The sequence below is a fragment of the Lithobates pipiens genome, unplaced genomic scaffold, assembly GCF_037356315.1.
Source record: "Lithobates pipiens isolate NorthernLeopardFrog02 unplaced genomic scaffold, aLitPip1_a1.2 Scaffold_22, whole genome shotgun sequence".
NCBI classification, from domain to species: Eukaryota; Metazoa; Chordata; class Amphibia; order Anura; family Ranidae; genus Lithobates; species Lithobates pipiens.
Window position 1 is genome coordinate 345,904,781 of NW_027507784.1, and position 12,376 is coordinate 345,917,156.

The 12,376-nt window shown below is 48.9% G+C and overlaps 1 protein-coding gene across 1 annotated transcript in view; it reads right to left on the reverse strand.

The window, feature by feature from the left end:
* Positions 1 to 12,376, reverse strand: part of ADCY5 (adenylate cyclase 5) — a 289,522-nt gene that overhangs the window by 126,250 nt on the left and 150,896 nt on the right.

Below are 12,376 nucleotides of genomic sequence, written 5' to 3' on the forward strand. Positions count from 1 at the left end.
TCACACCATATTTGCACAGCGGACTTACAAGCGCACTTTTTTTGTGGAAAAAAATTTTATTTAATAAAAAAAAAAGACAACAGTAAAGTTAGCCCAATTTTTTTTTTTTATATATTGTGAAAGATAATGTTACGCCGAGTAAATCGATACCCAACATGTCACGCTTCAAAATTGCGCCCGCTCATGGAATGGCGACAAACTTTTAACCTTTAAAATCTCCATAGGCGACGTTTAAAAAATTCTTCAGGTTGCACGTTTTGAGTTACAGAGGAGGTCTGGGGCTAGAATTATTGCTCTTAGGCCGCGTACACACGCGCGGACTGTTCGCCCAACCTTGTTCGGCAAACAGTTTCATCAAACAGTCCGCTCAAAATTTGCATGAGCGGACTTGCCCACACACGAGCGGACTGTTTGACGAACAAGGTTGGGCAAACAGTTCGCTCAACTTTTGAAATGAACGGACTCGCCCACGTAAGGAGGAGGCAAATCCGCCCATTTCAAGCGCGTGTACAGGTAGGCGGGGCCCGCGAAGGAGACGTCGCGGGCTCCGCCGCCTGGAATGGGCTTAAAGGGGAACCCCAACGCCGAAAAAAATCGGCGTGGGGGTTCCCCCCAAGTCCACACCAGACCCTTGTCCGAGCACGCTACCCGGCCGGCCAGGAAAGGGGGGCGAGCGAGCGCGCCCCCCCTCCTTAGCCGTACCAGGCCGCGTGCCCTCAACATGGGGGGTGCCTTGGGGAAGGGGGGGCCGCGCGGCCCCCCCACCCCAAAGCACCTTGTCCCCATGTTGATGAGGACAAGGGCCTCTTCCCGACAACCCTGGCCGTTGGTTGTCGGGGTCTGCGGGCGGGGGGCTTATCGGAATCCGGGAGCCCCCTTTAAGAAGGGGGCCCCCGGATACCGGCCCCCCACCCTATGTGAATGAGTATGGGGTACAATGTACCCCTACCCATTCACCTGTGAAATAAAGTACAAATAAAAACACAACACAGGGGGAAAAAATATTTTATTGCACAGCCGGGGGTCTTCCGTCTTCGGGGGTCTTCTCGCCGGACTCCTCCGCTATGTGTGTGTAGCTCTTTTGCCAGCGGAGGAGTCCGGCTTTCTTCCTCCCCGCCGCCGGCCTCTTCTCCCGACTTCGGGGGTCTTGTCCCCCTCTTCGGTTCTTCTGCCGGGCCACCGCGCCTGGTCCGGTGGCCCGGTCTTCTGTCGCCGTCTTCCGTTCTTCTGTCGCCGCCTTCGGTTCTTCTGCCGGGCCACCGCGCCTTCTTGTAGCTCTTTTACAGGCGGTGGCCCGGTCTTCTGTCGCCGCTGTCGCCGCTGTCGCCTTCCGTTCTTCTTCTTGTTCTTCTTCTTCTTCTCCAGGAGATGTTGACACGTCGCTCCCTCCGGCCGGAATGCCAGAGCCGCCCTGCGCTGTGACTTATATAGTGACAATGGGGCGGTGTCACATGGTATATGTCACATGGGTTGGTCACATGGTGACCCCGCCCCCTTACGATGTCATAGTCCCCATGTGACATCAACCCATGTGACCAACCCATGTGACATATACCATGTGACACCGCCCCATTGTCACTATATAAGTCACAGCGCAGGGCGGCTCTGGCATTCCGGCCGGAGGGAGCGACGTGTCAACATCTCCTGGAGAAGAAGAAGAAGAACAAGAAGAAGAACGGAAGGCGACAGCGGCGACAGCGGCGACAGAAGACCGGGCCACCGCCTGTAAAAGAGCTACAAGAAGGCGCGGTGGCCCGGCAGAAGAACCGAAGGCGGCGACAGAAGAACGGAAGACGGCGACAGAAGACCGGGCCACCGGACCAGGCGCGGTGGCCCGGCAGAAGAACCGAAGAGGGGGACAAGACCCCCGAAGTCGGGAGAAGAGGCCGGCGGCGGGGAGGAAGAAAGCCGGACTCCTCCGCTGGCAAAAGAGCTACACACACATAGCGGAGGAGTCCGGCGAGAAGACCCCCGAAGACGGAAGACCCCCGGCTGTGCAATAAAATATTTTTTCCCCCTGTGTTGTGTTTTTATTTGTACTTTATTTCACAGGTGAATGGGTAGGGGTACATTGTACCCCATACTCATTCACATAGGGTGGGGGGCCGGTATCCGGGGGCCCCCTTCTTAAAGGGGGCTCCCGGATTCCGATAAGCCCCCCGCCCGCAGACCCCGACAACCAACGGCCAGGGTTGTCGGGAAGAGGCCCTTGTCCTCATCAACATGGGGACAAGGTGCTTTGGGGTGGGGGGGCCGCGCGGCCCCCCCTTCCCCAAGGCACCCCCCATGTTGAGGGCACGCGGCCTGGTACGGCTAAGGAGGGGGGGCGCGCTCGCTCGCCCCCCTTTCCTGGCCGGCCGGGTAGCGTGCTCGGACAAGGGTCTGGTGTGGACTTGGGGGGAACCCCCACGCCGATTTTTTTCGGCGTTGGGGTTCCCCTTTAAGCCCATTCCAGGCGGCGGAGCCCGCGACGTCTCCTTCGCGGGCCCCGCCTACCTGTACACGCGCTCGAAATGGGCGGACTTTCCGAGCGGGAACAGTCCGCTCATTTCGAAAGTACAGCGGACAGGCCCACACACGGGCGGACTGTTCGCTCAAACACAGTTTCAGCGGACAGTTTTTCGGAATTTCCGAAAGACCTTGTCCGTCCAACTGTCCGCTGAAACTGTCCGCTGAAAGCCCACACACGAGCGGACTGTCCGCCCAAACACTGTTCAGCGGACAAGGTTGGGCGGACAGTCCGCCCGTGTGTACGCGGCCTTACTCTACCGATCGCAGCGATACCTCACATGTGTGGTTTGAACACCGCTTTCATATATGCGTTCGCTTCTGCACGCAAGCTTGGCAAGACAGGGCGCATTTAAAACAATTTTTTTTTCTTATTTTAACTTTTATTTTTATTTTTTTCACTGTTCTTTTAAAAAAAAAAAATGTGTGTCACTTTTATTCCTATTACAAGGAATGTAAAAATCCCTTGTAATAGAAAAAAGCATGACAGGTCCTCTTTTATATATGATATCTGGGGTCAGAGAGACCTCACATCTCATATTTACACTAAAATGCAATTTAAAAATGTCCCTCTAAGAGCTATGGGCAATGACTTGGAGACAGGTGGGGGGCTGGGGGCTATCTTCCCCTCACTCGTCTCCATGTCAGGCCAGGGACAGGTCCAGATCGCCGTCACGGACCCGGCTCCTAACTTTTTTAGCTGGCTCCTAGATTCCAAGCAAATTTGTCAACCCCTGCCATATACAATGTATCAGTCCCCCCCATATGTGATCATCCCATATACAATGTATCAGTGCCCCCCCCATATGTGATCATCCCATATACAATGTATCAGTGCCTCCCCCCCATATGCGATCATTCCATATACAATGTATCAATGCCCCCCATATGTGATCACCCCATATACAATGTATCAGTGCCCCCCCATATGTGATCATTCCATATACAATGTATTAGTGCCCCCCATATGTGATCATCCCATATACAATGTATCAGTGCCTCCCCTCATATGTGATCATCCCATATACAATGTATCAGTGCCTCCCCCCATATGTGATCATCCCATATACAATGTATCAGTGCCTCCCCCCATATGTGATCATTCCATATACAATGTATCAGTGCCCCCCATATGTGATCATCCCATATACAATATATCAGTGCCCCCCCCCCCATATGTGATCATCCCATATACAATGTATCAGTGCCCTCCCCATATGTGATCATCCCGTATACAATGTATCAGTGCCTCCCCCATATGTGATCATCCCATATACAATGTATCAGTGCCCCCCCATATGTGATCATCCAATATACAATGTATCAGTGCCCCCCCATATGTGATCATCCCATATACAATGTATCAGTGCCCTCCCCATATGTGATCATCCCATATACAATGTATCAGTGCCCTCCCCATGTGTGATCATCCCGTATACAATGTATCAGTGCCTCCCCCATATGTGATCATCCCATATACAATGTATCAGTGCCCCCCCATATGTGATCATCCCATATACAATGTATCAGTGCCCTCCCCATATGTGATCATCCCATATACAATGTATCAGTGCCCTCCCCATGTGTGATCATCCCGTATACAATGTATCAGTGCCTCCCCCATATGTGATCATCCCATATACAATGTATCAGTGCCTCCCAATATATGATACTTATAGCTTGTACAATCTAAATGGGAGACCCGGGGGTCACATGTAAAAATGAACCAGCGTGTCTCCATGGAAACTAAGAGCCATAAAGGACCTTCTCCATATATCTTTATGACATGAGCGGTGTCAGCCGGAGATTACCGCGTCCGCCATCTCCGCTCACATCTCTATAGAAGGCGATTCCGGGGGGATAATGGGGACCGGAATTACAGGAGAATTTCCAGGCTGAAGTGAGATCTCTTTGTGTTCTCGGACAATGAGGAGGACGTCACCCCGCCGTCTTATACCGCGTCACATGATGCGAGCCATGAGTGATGAGTGACGTCCTACAGACCATCAAACACATATACATGATGGGGGGGAATCCTCAGGAGCCCCGGGAAACCTTCCAACTTCACTCATTCCAATCATCACATTCCAGTATAGATCAAGGTTACAGCATCAGTGATCTCCCATGACAACCACATTGCTGGCTCTGGATTTACCAGGAAGGTTAGAAACTGACACAGAGCAACGTGCAGTACAAAGTCATGTGACTGAAGCCCCCCCCACCCCCCCCCCCCCCCCTGAATAATCCCCCATAATGTACAATAGATAATAATTGGGACGTGTAGTTGGTACTGGAATTATGGATACATGGGAGGGGCAGAGACACAAACTACTGCAGGAAATCTCCTCATTGTGGGAGGGGCAGAGACACAAACTACTGCCGGAAATATCACCATTGTGGGAGGGGCAGAGACACAAACTACTGCAGGAAATCTCCCCATTGTGGGAGGGGCAGAGACACAAACTACTGCAGGAAATCTCCCCATTGTGGGAGGGGCAGAGACACAAACTACTGCAGGAAATCTCCCCATTGTGGGAGGGGCAGAGACACAAACTACTGCAGGAGATCTCCCCATTGTGGGAGGGGCAGAGACACAAACTACTGCAGGAAATCTCCCCATTGTGGGAGGGGCAGAGACACAAACTACTGCAGGAAATCTCCTCATTGTGGGAGGGGCAGAGACACAAACTACTGCAGGAAATCTCCTCATTGTGGGAGGGGCGGAGACACAAACTACTGCAGGAAATCTCCCCATTGTGGGAGGGGCAGAGACACAAACTACTGCAGGAAATCTCCCCATTGTGGGAGGGGCAGAGACACAAACTACTGCAGGAAATCTCCCCATTGTGGGAGGGGCAGAGACACAAACTACTGGGGGAAATCTCCTCATTGTGGGAGGGGCAGAGACACAAACTACTGCAGGAAATCTCCCCATTGTGGGAGGGGCAGAGATACAAACTACTGCAGGAAATCTCCTCATTGTGGGAGGGGCAGAGACACAAACTACTGCAGGAAATCTCCTCATTGTGGGAGGGGCAGAGACACAAACTACTGCAGGAAATCTCCCCATTGTGGGAGGGGCAGAGACACAAACTACTGCAGGAAATCTCCCCATTGTGGGAGGGGCAGAGACACAAACTACTGCAGGAGATCTCCCCATTGTGGGAGGGGCAGAGACACAAACTACTGCAGGAAATCTCCCCATTGTGGGAGGGGCAGAGACACAAACTACTGCAGGAGATCTCCCCATTGTGGGAGGGGCAGAGACACAAACTACTGCAGGAAATCTCATCATTGTGGGAGGGGCAGAGACACAAACTACTGCAGGAGATCTCCTCATTGTGGGAGGGGCAGAGACACAAACTACTGAAGGAGATCTCCCCATTGTGGGAGGGGCAGAGACACAAACTACTGCAGGAAATCTCCCCATTGTGGGAGGGGCAGAGACACAAACTACTGCAGAGAAATCGCCCCATTGTGGGAGGGGCAGAGACACAAACTACTGCAGAGAAATCTCCCCATTGTGGGAGGGGCAGAGATACAAACTACTGCAGAGAAATCTCCCCATTGTGGGAGGGGCAGAGCAATAAACTATTTCAGAAAGCTCTTATTTCATCCAATTTCTAGTCAATGTATTCCTCCAATCACCCCCACCCCCTTATACATCCAGGGCAGCAGACACAGCAGTGTACATTATAGTAATTTAGAGAAATATTTTCTTCTTGGTCTATTTTATAATTTTTCCACTGAAGGTTGTTATTGCTTCTCTGTAATGTAGGTCACTATTATTAATGGGCTTCCTAGCATGCAGGAAGGAACGGGTGTCAGCCGGGTGTCACAGAGATGAATGACCTATGTACTTACAAAGTCACCGGAGAGAAGAGAAGGTGATGGGTTCCTCTGACATGAAAACGCTAATTTGTTGACAAGGACGACACGCGCGGGGACCGGGCACCCCACCCCCGCTTTTCTTTTGTGTCTCCTAGGAAAGAAGTTTTAGCTTTAGATACTATAAATATCACAAACCGAAGGGACTGCTATGTTACATTATTTTATTCATAAAACTGAAAGATATATCTTATCAGTGGAAATGGCATGTCGTCATTTATTTTATTTATTTTTTTATATTATATTATTTATTTTTTCTTGCCATTTAAAAATATGGGTTTTTTGTTTGTTTGTATATTTGCTATTTATTAGCTTTTCTTAATGTTATCCGGTATGTATGGTATTTATAATATGCTTTTTTATTTTTTTTATAACCCATAGTTTGAAGCTTACATTGAAAAATCTCATGTGGTCATTTATTTGTTATTTCATATTGTTACTTATTTGTTTGTTTTTTAGGATTTTCTTATTTATTAGATTTGTGAATTTATATTATGTATTTTTTATTTTTTTTATGTTATTTATGTAATTTGTTATTTTAGATTTTTTTTTTCTTCAATAACATAGTTTGAACCTTATGGTGAAAATCTCATGTGGTTATCTATTTTTTATTGTTATTTTTTTATTTTTTTATTATTTAAGTTATGTATTATTTATATTTTTAATAATATTGTTTGAAACAGTGAAAATCATATGTTGTCATTTGTTATTTTATATTATGCTATTTGTTTATTTCTTATTCTGATTGTTTTTTTTTTTTTTATATAACAGTTGAACCCTACAGTGAAAAGCTCATGTGATCATTTATTTGATATTATATATTATGCAGTATTTGACATTTATGTTATTTACAGCATTTGTTATTTATTTTTATTTTTTTATGTTATGTGTTATTTTTTATTATTCAATATTAAGAGCTTGATTTTAATGTTATTTACAGCATTTGTTATTTATGTTATGTGTCATTTTTTTATTATCTAATATTATATTAGAAGCTTGATATTTATGTTATTTACAGCATTTGTTATTTGTTTATTATGTTTGTTTTTTTTGTGTTATTTATTTTATGTAATACTAAGAGCTCATAACTCGAACCATACAGTAGAAATCTTATGTGAACTATATATATATATATATATATATATAAAAACAAATAACATCATATATATATATATATATATATATATACAAAAAAAATTCACATAAGATATACATTTATATATCTTTATATTTATATATTTATATTTACACTATCTCACAAAAGTAAGTACACCCCTCACATTTGTGTAAATCTTTTCTTCTCTCTTTTCATGTGACAACACTGAAGAAATGACACTTGTCTACAATGTAAAGTAGTGAGTGTACAGCTTGTATAACAGTGTAAATTTCCTGTCCCCTCAAAATAACTCAACACACAGCCATTAATGTCTAAACTGTTGGCAACAAAAGTCAGTACACCCCTAAGGGAAAATCTCCAAATTGGGCCCAAAGTGACAATATTTTGTGTGGCCGCCATTATTTTCCAGCACTGCCTTCACCCTCTTGGGCATGGAGGACACCAGAGCTTCACAGGTCGTCACTGGAGTCCTCTTCCCCTCCCCCATGATGACATCACAGAGCTGGTGGATGTTGGAGACTTTGCGCTTCCGTTTTGAGGATGTCCCACAGATGATCAATAGGGTTTAGGTCTGGAGACATGCTTGGCCAGTCCATCACCTTTACCCTCAGCTTCTTTAGCAAGGCAGTGGTGGTGTTGGAGGTGTGTTTGGGGTCATTATCATGTTGGAATACTGCCCTGCGGTCCAGTCTCTGAAGGGAGGGGATCATGCTCTGCTTCAGTATGTCACAGTACATGTTGGCATTCATGGTTCCCTCAATGATCTGTAGCCCCCCAGTGCCGGCAGCACTCATGCAGCCCCAGACCATGACACCCCCACCACCATGCCTGACTGTAGACAAGACACACTTGTCTTTGTCCTCCTCACCTGGTTGCCCCCACACACGCTTGTCACCATCTGAAGCTGAGCACGTGACCTCAACTTCTTTGGTGGACCATGGCAAGGCCTGTTCTGAGGGGAACCTGTCCTGTTATACCGCTGTATGGTCTTGGCCACCGTGCTGCAGCTCAGTTTCAGGGTCTTGCCAATCTTCTTATAGCCTAGGCCATCTTTATGTAGAGCAACAATTCCTTTTTTCGGACCCTGAGAGTTCTTTGTCATGAGGTGCCATGTTGAACTTCCAGTGACCAGTATGAGAGAATGAGAGCGATAACACCAAATTTAACACACCTGCTCCCCATTCACACCTGAGACCTTGTAACACTAACGAGTTACATGACACCGGGGAGGGAAAATGGCTGATTGAGCCCAATTTGGACAGTTTCTCTTAGGGGGGTACTCACTCTGGGGCTGCATAAGTGCTGCCGGCACTGGGGGGCTACAGATCATTGAGGGAACCATGAATGCCAACATGTACTGTGACATACTGAAGCAGAGCATGATCCCCTCCCTTCAGAGACTGGACCGCAGGGCAGTATTCCAACATGATAACCACCCCAAATACACCTCCAACACCACCACTGCCTTGCTAAAGAAGCTGAGGGTAAAGGTGATGGACTGGCCAAGCATGTCTCCAGACCTAAACCCTATTGATCATCTGTGGGACATCCTCAAACGGAAGGTGGAGGAGCGCAAGGTCTCCAACATCCACCAGCTCCGTGATGTCATCATGGGGGAGGGGGAAGAGGACTCCAGTGACAACCTGTGAAGCTCTGGTGACCTCCATGCCCAAGAGGGTGAAGGCAGTGCTGAAAAATAATGGCGGCCACACAAAATATTGACACTTTGGGCCCAATTTGGAGATTTTCACTTAGGGGTGTACTCACTTTTGTTGCCAGCGGTTTAGACATTATTGGCTGTGTGTTGAGTTATTTTGAGGGGACAGGAAATTTACACTGTTATACAAGCTGTACACTCACTACTTTACATTGTAGACAAGTGTCATTTCTTCAGTGTTGTCACATGAAAAGAGAGAAGAAAAGATTTACACAAATGTGACTGAGGGGTGTACTTACTTTTGTCAGATATTGTATATTTGTTTTATATTAGGAATTTGAATTTAAAAAAAAGTGATAAACACCCCCCCCCCCCCTTTGGAATTGGGACCCCCGGGTCCTGGCAGGGTATTCGGTGAGCTGTGACTATTCCGGCTGTCAGTGGGAAGTAAATCTGAAGAGTTCTTTCGGAGGAAGTTCTGCTGTTTGTTCAGGAAGTCGGCATTGAATAGGCCGGGGGAACTCCGGCCTGGAACTGGACGCGGCTCTGGCCAAGTACAATGACCCCCCCGGATGTTGGATGACATTACCCAGAAGGCCGAGCGAGGGAAACCTGCACTGGCTATTTATAGCTCGCTGGCACCTATAGAGGACGGGAAGCAAATAAAATAATCAGCAACATGGAAAATAGATTAAAAGTCAAAAAGCCCGAGCACAGCTGTCCTTGTGGAGGAAGGAGCACCGCGAGCGCCAGTCCCTCCACCACCAGTCCCCGAACCGCCGGTCCCCGAACCACCAGTCCCCGAACCACCAGTCCCCGCACCACCAGTCCCCGCACCACCAGTCCCCGCACCACCAGTCCCCGAACCACCAGTCCCTGCACCACCAGTCCCCGAACCACCAGTCCCCGCACCACCAGTCCCCCCACCACCAGTCCCTCCACCACCAGTCCCCGCACCACCAGTCCCTCCACCGCCGGTCCCCGAATCACCAGTCCCCGAACCACCAGTCCCCGAACCACCAGTCCCTCCACCACCAGTCCCCGCACCACCAGTCCCCGCACCACCAGTCTCCGCACCACCAGTCCCTCCACCACCAGTCCCTCCACCACCAGTCCCCGCACCACCAGTCCCCGAATCACCAGTCCCCGACCACCAGTCCCTCCACCACCAGTCCCCGCACCACCAGTCCCCGAACCACCAGTCCCCGAACCACCAGTCCCTGAACCACCAGTGCCTCCACCACCATTCCTCGCACTGCCAATCCCTGCACCACCAGACCCTGAACCACCAGTCCCTCCACCGCCAGTGCCCGCACCACCAGTCCCTGAACACCAGTACCTCCACCGCCATTCCTCACACTGCCAATCCCCGCACCGCCAGTCCCCGAACCGCCAGTCCCTGCACCGCCAGTCCCTGCACCGCCAGTCCTCGCACCGCCAGTCCCTGCACCGCCACTCCCTGCACCGCCACTCCCTGCACCACCAGTCCCCGCAACACCAGTCCCCGCAACACCAGTCCCCGAACCGCCAGTCCCCGCACCACCAGTCCTTGAACCACCAGTCCCCGCACTGCCAGTTCCCGCAACACCAATCCCTGAACTGCCAATCCTCGCACCGCCAGTCCCCGAACCGCCAGTCCCCACACTGCCAGTCCCCGAACTGCCAGTCCCCGAACCGCCAGTCCCTGAACTGCCAATCCCTGCACCACCAGTCCCCGAACTGCCAATCCCCGCACTGCCAGTCCCCAAATCACCGGTCCCCGCACCACCAGTCCTCGCACCGCCTGTCCTCGCAACGGCAGTCCCCAAACTGCCAATCCCCGAACCACCAGTCCCTGAACTGCCAATCCCCGAACTGCAAATCCCCACACTGCCAGTCCCCAAATTGCCGGTCCCCGCACCACCAGTCCTCGCACCACCAGTCCTCGCAACGCCAGTTCCCGCAACACCAGTCCCCAAACTGCCAATCCCCACACCAACAATCCCCAAACCGCCAGTCCCCGCACCGCCAGTCCCCGCACCGCCAGTCCCTGAATCGCCAGTCCCCGCACCGCCAGTCCCTGAATCGCCAGTCCTCGCACCGCCAATCCCCACACTGCCAGTCCCCACACCACCGTGCTGGATTGAAAATAATTTCCAGGGATGGCCTTCTACTTCATTTACATTTTAATGCATTTCTCATAATAGCCCCAGCTCTGTACATGGATTGGTTGTCATTCACCAGCTGCTTCCGCCAGAGAAGAAGCTAAACAAGCCCGATCTGTGCTCGCTTATCAGCACTGGAGGGCAGAGGAGGCATTGGAGGACTAATAGACCTCTGATGTCTCTATAAAGAGGACCTGTCACCGTGCATGCCATTACATTTAAATTTACCCACTTAAAGAGGAACTGCAGTCTGCTCAAGTAATTTGTAATAAAAACATCTTTGCCATTCTGAAGCTTCCCTCCAACCACTCTGCATATTATTTTATATATACTGCGATTCTGTACTTGCCAAATATGCTGCAGAATTTATTTTTTTACATACTGTGACCAGAACAATACGGTGTAACCATAGTACCACTATGATCAGGATTTTCTTTTATACATACTAGACTTGCTCATAGCAGTGAATTTCACTGCTATATCAAATATTTTTTTTACTGAATGACAGCATGTAGACACTGTTTATTGTTGTGATTAGCTGTGATTGGCCACAAATGGTACAAATGAGCTGTGATTGGCCCTGTTTCTTTCATGGGATCACTGTGACCAATCACAGCTAGCAACACAATTATACCCAATGAATGGCTTAAAAAGGAAGCCATTCCTTGTTTGCAACTGATGTAATCTGCTGTGATTGGTCACAGCAATCACATGACATTGGCAGCGGGCCAGTATAGTGATCATTAGGTATAGAACACACCCCCTGCCACGCCCCCCCCTTAAAGGAGAATTGTATAGGAAAAAATTATTAGTTAAATCCACAAGTGCTTTTTACCACTAATATTCCTTTATATTTGTTTTTGGTATTTATAAATGCAGCATGGAATGGAGCTGGAAAACACTTTGATAGATAAATAGAGCATTTTAGATATAACTATATAGATCAGACCAAAATGAGGAGGAATGAGGGACAGAGGGACATTGTTTTCAAAATCAGGGGCAGTCCCTCGAAATAAGGGACAGTCCCTCAAATTCAGGCACAGTCCCTCGAAATCACAGACA